Genomic DNA, 15,693 nt, shown 5'->3' on the forward strand with positions numbered 1-15,693 from the left:
GAAGTGCAAGTGCTATAAATAGAATAAGGCAGATAAGATCAAGTGCATAAGTGCATGAATAAATATGCTGACAATATAGGTGCAGCAAAAAGTGCGAATCTATGGGTACAAGCACTAAATGATGAAAAAGAAAAAATATAAAATTATATATATAAAAATGATGAAGTGCAAATACAAATGCTGGGTGTACTCAGGTGAAAAAGGTGGCCAAAAATTGAAAAATAAATAGAGCTAAATAGCACTGATTTTATTCAATTTTGAAGTTTGATTTAAAGAGGTTGTAAACTCTGATTTGTTTTTTTCACCCTGCAAGAGAAAGACCTAATGAGCTAGTATGCATTGCATACTAGCTCATTATGCAATACTTATCTTAGAACGAGCCCCCGCCGTGCCGCTCACTCACCTCTATGACGGGCGACATGTGCAGTTGCCCGTCTTCCGGGATCGCGGCATCCGGCCATCTGATTGGCCGGAGCCGCGGTGACGTCACTCCTGCACACGCGCGCGAGAGCCGACAGTCACGGCACGGGACTCTGAAGGATGGCACGAGCGGCCGTTCCTTCAGAGCGCATGCGCCAGTGACGTCACTGGCTGCATGTAAGGTAAATATCTCCTAAACGGTACGTTTAGGAGATATTTACAGTACCTATAGGTAAGCCTTATCATAGGCTTACCTATAGGTACAAGTTGTAGAGGAGGGTTTACTTCCTCTTTAAGGTGCGATTCATTATTAGTGTTTTTACTCTTTTATATACCTGCCAGCAACAGTTATGTTTATGGATTAAGTACTGATTTCATCTATTATTGAAGATTCACACTTAAGCCCCGTACACACGTACCGATTGTCGGCCGACCGTTAGGCCGTCTTTTGTCCGGTGCTGTTTTGTTGGTTGAAAAGTGCTCAAGACTGCACACGAATTTTGTCGGCCAACAACAACCAACTGCAGAAGTGATGTCATGTTCTGGTCTACTTTTCGTGTGTTTTTTCTTCACTGAGCATGCCCAGTCTTGATCATCACATTTTTGTCGGCCGAAATCTGTACTGACTGACGAACAATCGGCCGTTCTTTGTTGGCCAACAAAAATGTTATAGCCTGCACACCAGATTTTGTTCGGCCGAAAAGTCGCAGTCGGTTGTCGGAAGCATCATACTAACAAGCGTGTGTACGGGCCTTTAGAGTGCAATTCTACACCTATTCTGTCTTATGAGAATTAGCACCGATTTTTTCTTTTATACATATTTTCATACAGTGGTGACACCGAATAAGATTGGCTGCTTACTCCCCTCACCATCACCCTATATTCATCTATTACTTTACCACATCCATTCCTCCGGTAGCGCATTGGTTCTCTTTACCTTTCTAATTTTCTGAAAATGCAATGCAATATGGCTACCTGGAGCTGTTCTGTACACAGAATGTATACTGACCACACCCCAGGAACATTTCCTGCTTGTGTGATTGGCTCACCAATTTTCCCAGAAGTCTGCACTAAGATGCAAGTCAGATTTCAGGCATCCCCTGCAACAAAAATGTCATTTTTGGTGAGATACTCCCAATAGAAACAAGTCTAAAGGGATGCAGGCCCAGCATATTTCCTCATTAGTGCCCTGCAGCTGCCACAGCTGATGGATAATTATGAAACCACTCCCATTAGACCCACTCAGCACAGAGGAACAAATAATGATTTTTTCAGAATAATAAAAGTTAGTAATTTGCAAAAAAGTTTTGTTAAAATCCTTGTATTGTACATAGATCACCCAGAGGGGAATGTTTTTTCTCAAGAAAAGTGGAGTTACGCTTTAAGGTTTGACCCTATAAGCATTCAGTATTTCAGATATAACAGAGAGTACTGCCATTAAACTAAATTTCCATGTCATCCCAATTTACCACCACTTTCAACTACCAGATCAAGATCAAGAATATCAAATATAGAAATACAATGACTCATGTGAGCTACCATCAGCCACAACCTTTATGTGATCTTTCATCGGTCACTGGTTTACTTTCTCTGACTGTTATTAATTCCTTCATGGAACACTTTCAAATTTCCGTATTTCTGTGATAACATCACTCCTTTAAATATAAATTATGGGAGAGACAGTCGTGGTCACTGCCCAAGACATTCAATGAAATCTCATAAACCAGAATTCAAAGCCTTTTTTTTGTGGAGTTCAGAATTTAGAAGCCATTTCTAAAGCCCAATCACAAATTAGTAATATTAGTCATTTGTAATAGTAGATGAGTTAAAGTATATGTTTACCCAGCATTTAATATTTCTGATATGTGCCTGCTGTACCATGTAATTGAATGAAAAAATATCCTGTTCTCTTTTAATTTCTTCCTTTGTGTGAAATCCCTGGTTTTCCTGCCAGTCCTTCCTTTCCTATTAAAAACTGACCACACTAAGCAGGAGAACATACGTGTTCAGTTCTCTAGCTATGCTGGGAACACATAGAAAAGAAAGAAAGGAGGCGCAAACACCTAGTGCATTACCCTTGGACACCTTTAAAACGTTTTATCAAAGTGCCAAAAACATACTCACAGACATGAAGAGCATAAATCACATTGAATGAGTCCACCACATGTGGAGGAATTCATCCCTGTAATTGGACGCTGACGCATTTCGGGAGACACGCTCCCTTCCTCAGAGCTGACTCGTTTTGAGAGACACGCTCCCTTCCTCAGAGCTAGTCCACCTTTCAGCAAGGTCAAATTTATACTGGATGTGCTAAGTGAGCCGACACCCATCACTCCTCCTCTCCTCCCTGTGTGCACTGGGCGGAGCCAAAAAACAATAACAACCAGATCTCCCAGCAGTATCAGAACAAACAAAAAAAAATTCAAATAAAATTATTATGAAATATGTGATTATTTAAGATTATTACAAGCATTATGAATTATGGTTACGTAGTTCATGGCCTGCCTATTTGTATATAATGATGTATTTCTTATAAAATAGATAAGATAACACAGAGTTAAAAGAGTTCAAAAGGAACATCATGACAGGAAGTCACTGATCTACAAAGACTTGCTGCATGAGTCACATTCACCCAATGCAATTCTCTCGTGTGGGGTGGGTCCTCTAGGTGTTCCATCAGCAGCGGCCATCCCGCTCCTCCATTTGCCTCAATGGGTATCCCCCAGTGTCCGCCCAATGTGTCCTGACCCCCACTTGGGCTGACTCCCGCTAAATGCAGTGACTTCCCGGACATTAGGTCGTCTGACCTTGGCTGATCTCGTAGCATGTGGGGTATGTGACAATTAATGTTATACATGTTACTTTTTTTTTTTTTTGCACCCACGAGTTCAGCAGGACTGGATTTATCATATTTACATGACTAGATAAACATGATTTTTGATGCATTTATGTTTTGTTAACTTACGTGTCGAGTAGGTTTTGATAGATCATAATAGTTCACTAAAATATATATGAGCTTTGACATACATGCTGTAGTAATATTAGTTCCATGTCACATCCAGGGTATGTTATGTGATCGACTGCATGTGCGTTGACATGGTTGCTGTTCCATTCCCGTCCCCCCCTGGTTGTTGTTGTTTTTTGGCTCCGCCCAGTGCACACAGGGAGGGGAGGAGGAGTGATGGGTGTCGGCACACTTGGCACATCCAGTATAAATTTGACCGTGCTGAAAGGTGGACTAGCTCTGAGGAAGGGAGCGTGTCTCCCGAAACGCATCAGCGGTCCAATTACAGGGATGAATACCTCCACATGTGGTGGACTTATTCAATGCGATTTATGCTCTTCATGTCTGTGAGTATGTTGTTGGCATTTTTAAAAAAAAGTTTTAAAGGTGTCAAGGTAATGTACTAGGTGTTTGCGCCTCCTTTCTTTCTTTTCTATGCACTTCAGATTGGAGTTCCCCGCCTGAGGAGAGCAGCACGCCTATTATTTCCATCAGAGTGAGCGCTTGGGTGATTCAGTTGTTTGGAATATTGAGGACTGTGCAGGGAACACAGCCTGCTCTCCTCAAATGATCAGACTTGTCTTGACACGTCCCCTCTGCACAGCCTTTCCCCTGGGAAGATCAGTGTTCTGCTGTTTCTCCTCCCCCTAACTCTTATGTAGCTGAGAACAGACAGAATGTTATCACTTAAAAAGAAAAAGGGGAAAAAAAGGTATTTATAATGTTTTCTATATCTATACACAAATGTTATGACTTTATTTCTAATTTAAACTGAATGGGTTGCTTTACAAGGTGATCAATAAATAACAAAATTTGGTGTAAACCGAAAAAAACTGCGCAAACAGAGTGATATTTGACAATAAACAATTAAATGTGAAAAAAAATTTTTAGGGAATTTCTTCCTCTAGAGAGCAGCAATAAAAACGTGATAACGCAATATGTGATAATGGATTGGGTTATTGCGCTCAGCAGTAAACTCACAATAAAGTACTAGTGCATAAACAGTGTTATGTCTCACATAAATCACATAAACATATGAACCAATAAATTATAAGTGAATATTCAATATATGACAATAATTAGTAAATAGGTGAATATCAATGAATATAGTCCTTGAAAGTGCTCAGTGCAAATTTATTCCAGCAGCAAAATGGACTTGATATAAAGTGCCTTCACCAATCACCATGCACCCAGTGCTCGGATAAAATACTTCTTACCAGAAGAAGTTGACCCCTTAGTTATAGGGGGTCATGACCAGCATGTATCTCCACAAGAGCTCCAGATTATCCTGTGACTGTCTTCACATCCAATGTGTGATAAGCCAGAAGTGTAAAGATAACTCCGAGACTCCGGACAACATGTTATGGGAAATAAGGAGACTCCAATAGTGTAATATTGCCAGGTATGCGGATTTAATAAAAGGTAATGCACTTACTAATTAGCGGTAAGTAAAACGCCACAAAATACAGATCGTTCGGCTACTCCTGGTAGATGGGACGCCGCTTCCGCGTCTGCGCTCCACCTCACCGGAACTCTACGGTCTCACGTTCCCGACGCACGTTTCGTCAGCCGTGCTGACGTCATCAGGGGATCATCATCATCACAGTTCCGGTGAGGTGGAGCGCAGACGCGGAAGCGGCGTCCCATGTGTTCCTAAATAAGAGGAACACATGATTCCTGTGTTCATAATTGACAGAACAGTGGTCTGCCGTGTTCACAACGAAAGACCACCGTTCTGTCTCCCCAGGGAGCGATCGCAGGGGCCCGACGGCAATCAGGCCTTGGACCCGCTGATCAGCTTCCCCTGTGGTGAATGGGTGAATGAACGCTGCTAGCGGTCCCATGAAGCGACGCACTGGGTGCATGGTGATTGGTGAAGGCACTTTATATCAAGTCCATTTTGCTGCTGGAATAAGTTTGCACTGAGCACTTTCAAGGACTATATTCATTGATATTCACCTATTTACTAATTATTGTCATATATTGAATATTCACTTATAATTTATTGGTTCATATGTTTATGTGATTTATGTGAGACATAACACTGTTTATGCACTAGCACTTTATTGTGAGTTTACAAGGTGATCGTTTACAATTACTTTAACTACTTGCCGACCAGCCGACATAGTCGGCTCTGTCCCGCGAAACAACGTACCTGTACGTCGCTTCATGGGACCGCTAGCAGCGTTCATTCACCCATTCACCACAGGGGAAGCTGATCAGCGGGTCCAAGGCCTGATTGCCGTCGGGCCCCTGCGATCGCTCCCTGGGGAGACAGAACGGTGGTCTTTCGTTGTGAACACGGCAGACCACTGTTCTGTCAATTATGAACACAGGAATCATGTGTTCCTCTTATTTAGGAACACATGTCTCTGTTAATGCAGCAAGCCCATCCCCTCCACAGTTAGAAAGCACCCTCTAGGGACACATTTAACCCTTTGATCCCGACTGGTGTTAACCCCTTCTTGCCAGTGTCATTAGTACAGTAACAGTGTATATTTATAAAAAATAAAGGAAAAAAGTAACCACGCTATAGGTGATGAATAAACAAAAGCTGCGACTAAAAAATATTCAAATAATGTCCAATTTTTCCCAATGTGAATGTTGAATACACGAAGAAATGTTGTCAATCCAAATTCCCTCTAGGTAATGTGCTTACCAGAACATGAAACAATAAAGGTCCGGAATCCAGATCGGCAAACTTGGTATCGTGGTAAATATCCTTTGAGAAACCTCAGGATTGTGGATATGTGAAATCATGAAAAAAATAGAAGAACGCCATAGCGTAAAATCCCACAAATAAAAAATATTACTAATACTGATAATTGTGAATCACCAGTGGTGTGTAAAACTGGAATAATTGTGTATGAAAAAAGAAGAGTAGTAGATCAAATCCGCCACCAACATTAATACTGCTTACCAGAAGTATATGTATTATTGGCAATATATGATAAAAAAAGCCAGAGCCAAAGGTAATAAGGATATTCGTCACCAGAAAGGAGGAAACTACCAGATGTTATTCACCACTGATAGATCAGTCCCTTACCAGACAGAGTGCAAAACACTCTTATGGGAATAGATATATTCCACTACACAGATCCGGCATATCAACACCTCCAAGCCTCTTACCAGATATAGATAGTTAGTAGGTATTGAATATCCTGGATGGATGGACCTTAGAAACCCCACAGGAACACAGGAACAAGGAAACAAACCAGACTCCAACTTGATAGCTCTGGAAGGTGAGTATTGTATCGCCATAGATGCTCAGAGGTAGTTGGCCCCAAATAAATAAAACATAGAAACCGCCATAGTGTAAAAACTTATTGGTATTTAATGTATAAAAAGTTGTAAACACACATGTAGACAGAAGATTAAACCGCTCGTATTAGCCGCCGGCCGGATGGCTCTGCACATCCGCACTCGTCGGACGCTGTAGGAAATGACATCAGCACGCCGTGACCTAACGTTGTTTCGTCACAGATGACGTTTTCAAAACGTTTAAAAAAAAAAATAAAAATTAGAATGTTCCTTTCCAGAAACTGCCATCTCCATGATCACTGTGCGTCTTTGGCTACTTCTATTGTATCCTTTCCTTATGCATTATTATATAATTATTATAAATATGACACTTTTATCTAGGTAGAAGTGACCATTGTCAGCATGAACCTATCAGTACCACTCATTGTTGTCGATCAGCCCACCTTCTATCACAGATATAGCAATAACTTACTGGGGAGCTGATGGTAATTTTGGGTTCACCTACTGGTTCAGTGGCTACCTGCCCTGTATCTAGATCAGGCTACTCACCAACACATATCTGACAATAATGAGTCTCCAGTCACTATGGTCTTTTTACCATCTACTGCAGAATGCTTTCTCTCAGGGCCAGATCCCACCAGAACACGGTGCTGGAAACCCAAGTTCTGTGCACATTTCCCGCGCATGTTCAAAACGCACTGCAGTTGCGATCTGAAGCGGGTGTCAAAATTACATTTTTGAAACCCTAAAGCCTACATACAAATAACAAATGATAATACTAGTTAAGGAATAGTATGTTACATTGGCTCACTTTAAGAGAACGATATTGAAATAAGGCACCACATCCCAATAATATTGAAAGAAAACAAACTAGAAGGGTAAGGGGCAAAAGTCGGGACTTTCAATGTACCGTCAATGACCAATAGTATGACACTAATATGGTATATTTTATATAAAAGCATTATTTTATTGTAAACCTCATATATTAATAGAGTTGTATTTGGAACCACTGAAGAAGCTGTATTTCTACCCCTGAAGAAGCGGATTACACCGCGAAACATGTAGGGTAGTGGGTAGTTGTATACCTAAGGGAGTACTCTGGAATTCACCAGATTATTCTGGCTCTTTGGTACTTCCCTGTGGTTCCAAATACAACTCTATTAATATACAAGGTTTACAACTTTGCTTGATTTGCTTTTATATTGGATGTTTAATCGTCCTCACTGTTTTTTGTGTATATAATTTGTCCTTCTGTCTCTTCTGTTAATTATGTTCAATAAAATAAATGCTTTTATATAAAATATACCATATTAGTGTCATACTATTACTATTGGTCAATGACGGTACCTTGAAAGTCCCGACTTTTGCCCCTTACCCTTCTCGTTTGTTTTCTTTCTAGTTAAGGAATAGGAATAACAGTATTAAAATGAAAATGTCAATTAAATAACAAAATAGGATGTCCTCCATACACGGCATTTACTCCTGAAACTGCCATCACCTTGATCACTGTGTGTCTCTGGCTATTTCTACTGTATCCCTCCAATTGCATGTTTATATGGATGTAAACATGACACTTTAACTGGGTAGAATTGACCATTGTCAGTATGAACCACCCAGTACCCACCTCTTATTACAGATTTAGTGAAAACACCCCAGGGCATAGCTCCCAACTTTCCCTGATTTTGAGTCCCTCTTTCCTCCACATGTGTCCCTCTTTTTGGTTTGAGCTATAATATTGCATATATATTGTATATTTTTCCCAGTGCTAAACCTTTCGTCCAAATTCTTATTTGCTGCATTTGTAAATTTTAAAAGCCATTTTAAAGTAGTATAGTTACATAGTTAGTCAGGTTGAAAAATGACACAAGTCCATCTGTCTCAACCAATAAAACACAAAAAACAGTAAAGAAAACACAACTATACAATCCTATACCCACAGTTGATCCAGAGGAAGGCAAAAAATCCCAGCAAAGCATGATCCAATTTGCTACACCAGGGGAAAAAATTCCTTCCTGGTCCACAGAAAGGCAATCAGATATTTCCTGGATCAACTTTACCTATAAATATTGGCACCCAGTTATATTATTTACAACTAGTAAAGAATCCAGGCCTTTTTTAAAGCAATCTAATGAGCTGGCCAGAACCACCTCTGGAGAGAGTCTATTCCACATTTTCACAGCTCTTACCGTGAAGAAAACTTTCTGTATTTGGAGATGAAATCTCTTTTCCTCTAGACGTAAAGAGTGCCCCCTTGTCCTCTGTGAGTACCTTCAAGTGAATAACTCAACACCAAGTTCATTATATGGACCCCTTATGTATTTGTACATGTTGATCATATCCCCCCTTAAACTACTCTTCTCAAGAGAGAATAGATTCATTTCCTCTATTCTTTCTTTATAGCTGAGCTCCTCCATGCCTCTTATCAGTTTGGTTGCCCTTCTCTACACTTTCTCCAGTTCCCTAATAACCATTTTGAGAACTGGTGCCCAAAACCGAACTGCATATTCCAGATGAGGTCTTACTAATGATTTGTACAGGGACAATATTATATCTCTCTTTCTGGAGTCCATGCCTTTGTTAATACAAGAAAGGACTTTGCTTGCTTTGGAAACCGCAGCTTGGCATTGCATGCTATTGCTTAGGCTCTACCAGAACACCCAGATCCTTCTCCGCTATGGATTCCCCCAGTTCTACTCCCCCTAGTATGTATGATGCATGCATATTCTTAGCCCCCAAGTGCATAACTTTACATTTATCAACATTAAACCTCATTTGCCACATAGTTGCCCAATGAAACAGTGCATTGAGGTCGGCTTGTAAATTGGAGACATCCTGTAAGGACATTATTCCACTGCAAAGCTTGGTGTCATCTGCAAAGACTGAATGGTACTTTTAATCCCAGACCCTATATCATTTATAAAGATATTAAAAAGTAAGGGTCCCAACACTGAACCTTGGGGCACACCACTAATAACCTTAGACCATTCAGAGTAAGAATCATTAACCACTTTTTCCAGCAAAAACTCATCTATGTGTTCTTTTACTAAACTCTCCAGTATCTTCCCGACTATAGAAGTTAAACTAACAGGCCTATAGTTACTATGATCCTTTTTAATTATAGGCACCACATTGGCCCTACGCCAATCCAGTGGTACTATTCCAGTCCTTAATGAGTCCCTAAAAATTAGAAACAAAGGCCTTGAAATTACAAAGTTTAAATCTTTTAGGATGCGTGGGTGGACGCCATCTGGTCCAGGTGCTATATCCACCTTTATTCTGTCTAAATATTTCGGGGCCATATCACCTCTGAGCCATTGTGGATCATTTGGGGCTGTGTCAATACCATTCCCATTGTGGTCATGAGCTCCCCCATGCGCCTTTGTATACACAGAGCTGAAGAAAGTATTTAATAAATTTGCCTTCTCTTTGTCTCCAGTCACTCACTCCAGATTATTTTGTAAAGGACCTACATGCTCAGTCCTGACCTTTTTACTATTATTATGTTTGAAGAATTTTTTGGGGTTTATCCTACAGTCGTTCATGTTGAATTTTTGCATCCTTGATTTCCTTCTTACATATTCTGTTATATTCTTTGTAACAATTAAACAATGATAGTGTTCCTTAATTTTTATATTTTTTAAAAGCTCTTTTCTTATTATTTATAGCTTTTTTAACTTTGGCCGTGAGCCACATAGGTTTCATTTTTAGCCTTTTAAACTTATTGCCCATGGGAATATATTTTGCAGTGAGTTTGCATACAGTCTTTTTGAAGAATTCCCATTTATGTTCTGTGTTCATCGATGCCTATATTCCCTCCCAGTCTAAAGCCCCGTACACACGCACAGATTGTTGGCCAACTGATCGGCCAACTTTTGTCCAGTGTTGTTTGTTGGTTGAAATGTGCTCTAGACTTGCACTGGACTTTTGTTGGCCAACAAAAACCAACTTCAGAAGTGATGTCATGTGATGGTTGACTTTCCGTGTGTTTTTTCTTCTCTGAGCATGCCCAGTCTTGCTCATCTGATTTTTGTCTGCCGAAATCTGTACTGACTGAGGAACAATCGGCCGTTCTTTGTTGGCCAACAAAAATTTTATAGCATGCACACCAGATTTTTTTCAGCCGCAAATTCGCAGTTGGTTGTCGGAAGCATCATACTAACAAGCCTACAATCAGCAGATCGGATGTTGGCCAACAATTTATGGCCAACAATCTGTGCGTGTGTATGGGGCTTAAGTCTTGCAGAGCAGCTCTCATCCTTGGAAAATGTGCTCTCTTAAAGTTAAGTGTTTTTATATTTCCTGTATGCGTTTGTTGCTTACAGCTATCATTAAATGAAATCATATTATGGTCACTGCTACCCAGATGTTCTTTTATATGACTATTAGTAATAAGCTCTGCATGGTTTGACATTACCAGATCCAACAGAGCATCATTTTTGCAGCCCTTTATATCTGTGTCGGGAACTGAGTCTCCACCTCCTCATTAATACTGGGAGGTCTATAACACTTTCCAATGATAATCTTTGTCTTATGCACACTTATGTACATTTCCACCTATACTGCTTCGGACTCATCACACTCTCCATCAACTAGGTCCTCTTTCACACTGAGATCACTTCTCACATAGAGACAAACACCACCACCCCTCCGTTTTACCCTGTATTTCCGAAAGAGAGCATAGCCAGTAATATTAATAACCCAGTCATGTGAAGAATGGAGCCAAGATTCAGCAATATCAATTAAATCAAAGTTCTCCTCGTGCACCAGAGCTTACAACCCACCTATTTTGCTTGGCAGACTTCTGTTTAAAAAAAAAAAACACTTGTGGGTTTAACTAATAGTTTTTTTGTATAATTCTCCTTTAAGGGGGCGTGGCAGGGGGTGTGTCCTATCCCGACATACTTTTGGTAATAGGTGTCTCTCATTCCCTTCCCAAAAAGTAGGGAGGTATGCCCTAGGAAGTTGCTGGTGATTTTGGGTTCTCCTACCTGTCCTGTGCTTACCTGCGCTGTATCTGCGACCAATTGCTCACCAACAAACCTCTGACAATAATCAGGCTCCAATCACTATTGTCTTTTTACAATTTATTGCAGGAAACAATTATGGAGAGAATTTAGGGGTGCAGACTACCCAAAATGCAAAATAGCAGGACAAATATACAGCATCAGTAATATGTACCTCTATCCCTGAGCAAAGGACCTTCCTCTAGGGTCCTAAATGGCAGCTTCTACCCAACTACTCTGCAACCCTCTTCCAGCAAAACTATCCCTATTCAAGCCCAACATCTTTTAGGCATTTGCGCTAAATCTTACTTGCTTTCCAGGTCCCTCAACACATGACACATGCTGAGCCCTTGCTCAAACAGCAGGCTTCACATATTACACCCTGCCAGGGGGACAGCCCCCGGGGGAAGAAATTTCTGGAAAAGTGCTCCCAAAAATGTATCATCTTAATCTATACCATACCTCTGAATATAGCTACTCAGCAATAGGCTGAGTCAGGTAAATATTTATAACTTAGCGATTAAGGCCAGGGTTCCTGATAGAAATCGTGGGGACCCATACAGACTACCTGACAGGGCCCCCCCCAAGAAAATATTAAAGCTATATTTTGCTAAAAATACAACAAAATCATTATTAGCAAACACAAATACATAATAACTCACATAATTCCTGCTAAATCTAAAAGACAAAACTGAGTTATTAAAAATGAAAATAAGATGAAAAAAATATACAGGCTGGGCAGTTGGAACTCCGGGGATCAAAGAGACAGAGGGAGGGAAACAAAGTTACAGAAATAGCAAACTTAAGAGCAGAGCTAACATTAGAGCCAGGGCTGGGAGGGGGCGCAGGGGGAGGGGGGTTAGTGAGGGACAACTGTCTCTTTCTTGGCACATAAAAGCTGGTAGCAGGTAGAGGGGGAGAGACCAGCTGCTGGAGGAAGAGTTCTGTAATTGTGGTCCATCACTAATCCCCCTCCCTGTTCGGGCCCTCTTGTTTGCTCGGGCCCCTTTTAAGAGGACCGGTGATTCCTCCCCCTATCAGCGGCACTGATTAAGGCTATGCTGCTGGATAGAGCTGTTTAATCTTAGAGATGGATAGACAAAAATCAATTCCTTTGGCAGGTAAAACAACTGGGAAATATATATTTGACTTATATATTTAGCTATTTGCCTGGAATTCAGCTTTAAAAATGCCATTATTTTAGGTTACATACCCAGTAAAATTGTGCAGTGAATTTTTAGCTTGTTTTAGTCCTCCACAGTATTTAACTGTCTAAAGATTTATATTCTACCACACGTAAATTACAGTTTTTCTTTCCTTCTCCATGATGGGCTCGTTATAAATTCATGATCCCAGCAGATCTATTTTCTTCCAGCAGAACATAGCCTTGTGTGTGGGAGGGCATAATAGTGGAGCACTTTCCACGACACGGCTCTCCTATAGAAAAAAAGAAGCAGACTCCCTAGAGAAGCCATAACCTACATTGGGCAAGCAATAAATATTCTGTAATGCTTAAAGGGAATGTATAGTGTTTTTTCCATATATTTTATTTATTTAATGTGTTTGTAATCAGTAATGTGTAAAAGGAATTCAGCTTTACCAACTGGTCTCTAAAGATTATTCCTTTTCCTCCGAGCTAGACAAAGAAGTATAATTTGTTATGCATACCTAAAAAATCTGTTAAATTAATACTAATGACAAAACCTTTTTTTAGCTTTGGATACAGTGTTTAACAATTAGAACACCTGGCAGATTTTTATGTGTCTGTGCTGCCATTAGAGAAACTGACCCTTATATTATCTGTTCAGGATCAATTAACCTCAAGTGATAGGCAGAGATGAAACAAATCCTCCTACATAAATTGTATCTGTTTATCTGCATCATTTTCCTCTCTACAGCCTCCTAAAGCACACATTTTACACAGCATTTCTGAGCTTCTAAAATCAGGGGGAGAGGACCTGATGTCACACACTGCAGAGAACAGAGCACAGAGCAGAGTGTAATCTGAATAGAGGGAATGGACACACCCCCTATACGCAGTCTCATAGGGAAACATGCACAGCTGAGGCTGTCAATCACTAGCATATGTAAAAAGAAGGAAAGCAGCTCTCACTCTCAACTACGCTCTGGCACTGCCCCCCCCCCCCCCCGCCCAAACTTTTTACCATATGGACTGCAGAGATATGCAAACTGTGGCCCTCCAGCTGTTGCAAAACTACAAGTCCCATCATGCCTCTGCTTCTGGGTGTCATGCTTGTGGTTGTTAGAGTCTTGCTATGCCTCATGGGAACTGTAGTTCTGCAACATCTGGAGGGCCACAGTTTGCATATCCCTAATATATAGTATCTTTTTAAGAGCCTCCTAGGACCCCTGCTTAATCAATAAGTAAACCCCAAATTTCAGCTTAAAGCATCTGTAAACCCAACATTTTATATTTTTGATTCGTGCCTGCTTTGCCATGCAGTTGTATGAAAAAGTATACCTGCGCTGCTATCAAATCAAATACATAAATAAATCCCAATAAATATGGTGTATAAATAATCTGTGTAAAGTGCTAGTGCTCAACTTCAAACACACATTACTATATCATAGATCCCAAACAATATAAAAAAAATATTAAAAATACAATAAATACATATTTCATCATGTGTAAATAAATATCAAATAAAGTCTTTCAATAAAAAACGTGCTTCAATAGTGACAGTCTTAGTGCAAAACATAAGTCCAAAGTGCTGCGTGCTCGTAAAACAAGTGCTGGTGCTTTCTCTACACGAGTAGGTGCTCCCCTCCTGGACCCCTACTCACCAGAAGCCAAATAATACACCGCTTTCAGAATATCCTTAGATAGGACGAGCCTTAATGGACCATCAACTCAATCAGCTTTTCTGTAGGTCATATCATCCAGGTATTGCTCAAAAAATGAAAAGAGATGCTGGCATCGTGAAGTATGTAATCACTTTATTCGATGCACACAATACAAGATACACTTACAATGTGACAAAGGTTAAAACGCCTAAAGAATCATCCCACGGGTTGCCAATCCAAACGGCTATACTCACTCCCCGTGTCCCCGTATGTCGGAAGGTGGATGTAGTCTGGCGTAGTACGTACTCGGACGAACAGCTTGACGCGTTTCGCTCCGCACACAGAGCGTTATCAAAAACCAAAAAAGGCTTTTTGATAGAGTTATGTTTTGCACTAAGACTGTCACTATTGAAGCACATTTTTTATTGAAAGACTTTATTTGATATTTATTTACACATGATGAAATATTGTATTTTTAATATTTTTTTTATATTGTTTGGGATCTATGATATAGTAATGTGTGTTTGAAGTTGAGCACTAGCACTTTACACAGATTATTTATACACCATATTTATTGGGATTTATTTATGTATTTGATTTGATAGCAGCGCAGGTATACTTTTGCACTATACACTTTATAAAGGTACACCACCTTTTATACCAGCAGCAGCCCACTATACAGTGGTATCAGAAAAAATAGTAATCCTCAGCGCTAGCCTACAATTTTTATTTTTATTTTTAGTTGTATGAAAAAGTATTCTGTTCTCTTTGTATTGTTTCCGTTGTGTGAAATCACTGGTGTTCCTGCCAGTCCCTCTGCTTTCCTATTAAAAACTGACCGCGCCTTCCCCTTCCCCCCCCCCTTCATTTTCTTTCCAACCCCCTTTTCCCACCCCCACCCTTTTTTTTTCTCTCGTGATTTGATTTTTGTCATTTTATATTGGGCTGCTCCATTTTTTACCTTTATTTTCAGCTGCTCTATAGGGCAAATGTTCTGGTTCCCGTTCTTTTGCTCTCTTCTTATTAAGATGAGGCCTTAATATACCCAAAGGTATTTGCTTTTCAGGCCCCTCCCTCAGATTGTGCTGAATCTGGATCACTCTCAGATTTGACCTGCCGTCCTTTTATACGTGACACCTCTGCTCATGGACTCATGGACTATTGAAGTCTTGTTTGGTTTTGTGCACATTCGGTACTGGC

The 15,693-nt window shown here is 40.3% G+C and overlaps 1 protein-coding gene across 3 annotated transcripts in view; it reads right to left on the reverse strand.

The window, feature by feature from the left end:
* SLC4A10 (solute carrier family 4 member 10) overlaps positions 1-15,693 on the reverse strand; it is a 409,068-nt gene that overhangs the window by 357,510 nt on the left and 35,865 nt on the right. The gene's annotated exons all lie outside the window — the stretch shown is intronic.

This window comes from Pelophylax lessonae (genome assembly GCF_965119305.1).
Source record: "Pelophylax lessonae genome assembly, chromosome: 6".
NCBI lineage: Eukaryota > Metazoa > Chordata > Amphibia > Anura > Ranidae > Pelophylax > Pelophylax lessonae.